The following is a 2,500-nucleotide window of genomic DNA, read 5'->3' on the forward strand; positions in this document are numbered from 1 at the left end:
CAGCCACTTTTCCAAAACCATGATTTTCGTTTTTCACCAAAATCACCACCAAGCCACAAAATCCAGCCAAAAATCCAAAATCATGAACTTGGCTATGCACCAACCATGTCAAGATCAATTCCTTTTGATCCCAAACTTCTCCCACATCACTTTGGAGGCATTTGTGAGGATTGAGTCCAGCCACTTTTCCAAAACCATGATTTTCGTTTTTCACCAAAATCACCACCAAGTCACAAAATCAAGCCAAAAATCCAAAATCATGGAACTTGGCTATGCACCAACCATGTCAAAATCAATTCCTTTTGATCCCAAACTTCTCCCACATCACTTTGAAGGCATTTGTGAGGATTGAGTCCAGCCAGTTTTCCAAAACCAACATTTTCGTTTTTCACCAAAATCACCACCAAGCCACAAAATCATGAACTTGGTTATGCACCAACCATGTCAAGATCAATTCCTTTTGATCCCAAACTTCTCCCACATCACTTTGAAGGCATTTGTGAGGATTGAGTCCAGCCAGTTTTCCAAAACCATGATTTTCGTTTTTCACCAAAATCACCACCAAGCCACAAAATCAAGCCAAAAATCCAAAATCATGAACTTGGCTATGCACCAACCATGTCAAGATCAATTCCTTTTGATCCCAAACTTCTCCCACATCACTTTGGAGGCATTTGTGAGGATTGAGTCCAGCCAGTTTTCCAAAACCAACATTTTCGTTTTTCACCAAAATCACCACCAAGTCACAAAATCATGAACTTGGCTATGCACCAACCATGTCAAGATCAATTCCTTTTGATCCCAAACTTCTCCCACATCACTTTGAAGGCATTTGTGAGGATTGAGTCCAGCCACTTTTCCAAAACCATGATTTTCGTTTTTCACCAAAATCACCACCAAGCCACAAAATCAAGCCAAAAATCCAAAATCATGAACTTGGCTATGCACCAACCATGTCAAGATCAATTCCTTTTGATCCCAAACTTCTCCCACATCACTTTGGAGGCATTTGTGAGGATTGAGTCCAGCCAGTTTTCCAAAACCAACATTTTCGTTTTTCACCAAAATCACCACCAAGTCACAAAATCAAGCCAAAAATCCAAAATCATGGAACTTGGCTATGCACCAACCATGTCAAAATCAATTCCTTTTGATCCCAAACTTCTCCCACATCACTTTGAAGGCATTTGTGAGGATTGAGTCCAGCCACTTTTCCAAAACCATGATTTTCGTTTTTCACCAAAATCACCACCAAGCCACAAAATCAAGCCAAAACACCAAAATCATGAACTTGGCTATGCACCAACCATGTCAAGATCAATTCCTTTTGATCCCAAACTTCTCCCACATCACTTTGGAGGCATTTGTGAGGATTGAGTCCAGCCACTTTTCCAAAACCAACATTTTCGTTTTTCACCAAAATCACCACCAAGTCACAAAATCATGAACTTGGCTATGCACCAACCATGTCAAGATCAATTCCTTTTGATCCCAAACTTCTCCCACATCACTTTGAAGGCATTTGTGAGGAGTGAGTCCAGCCACTTTTCCAAAACCATGATTTTCGTTTTTCACCAAAATCACCACCAAGCCACAAAATCAAGCCAAAAATCCAAAATCATGAACTTGGCTATGCACCAACCATGTCAAGATCAATTCCTTTTGATCCCAAACTTCTCCCACATCACTTTGGAGGCATTTGTGAGGATTGAGTCCAGCCAGTTTTCCAAAACCATGATTTTCGTTTTTCACCAAAATCACCACCAAGTCACAAAATCAAGCCAAAAATCCAAAATCATGGAACTTGGCTATGCACCAACCATGTCAAAATCAATTCCTTTTGATCCCAAACTTCTCCCACATCACTTTGAAGGCATTTGTGAGGATTGAGTCCAGCCAGTTTTCCAAAACCATGATTTTCGTTTTTCACCAAAATCACCACCAAGCCACAAAATCAAGCCAAAACACCAAAATCATGAACTTTGCTATGCACCAACCATGTCAAGATCAATTCCTTTTGATCCCAAACTTCTCCCACATCACTTTGAAGGCATTTGTGAGGATTGAGTCCAGCCAGTTTTCCAAAACCAACATTTTCGTTTTTCACCAAAATCACCACCAAGTCACAAAATCATGAACTTGGCTATGCACCAACCATGTCAAGATCAATTCCTTTTGATCCCAAACTTCTCCCACATCACTTTGGAGGCATTTGTGAGGATTGAGTCCAGCCAGTTTTCCAAAACCAACATTTTCGTTTTTCACCAAAATCACCACCAAGCCACAAAATCATGAACTTGGCTATGCACCAACCATGTCAAAATCAATTCCTTTTGATCCCAAACTTCTCCCACATCACTTTGAAGGCATTTGTGAGGATTGAGTCCAGCCAGTTTTCCAAAACCATGATTTTCGTTTTTCACCAAAATCACCACCAAGCCACAAAATCAAGCCAAAAATCCAAAATCATGAACTTGGCTATGCACCAACCATGTCAAGA

Source organism: Phaseolus vulgaris, chromosome 3 (genome assembly GCF_051622355.1).
Source record: "Phaseolus vulgaris cultivar YP4 chromosome 3, ASM5162235v1, whole genome shotgun sequence".
Lineage (NCBI taxonomy): Eukaryota > Viridiplantae > Streptophyta > Magnoliopsida > Fabales > Fabaceae > Phaseolus > Phaseolus vulgaris.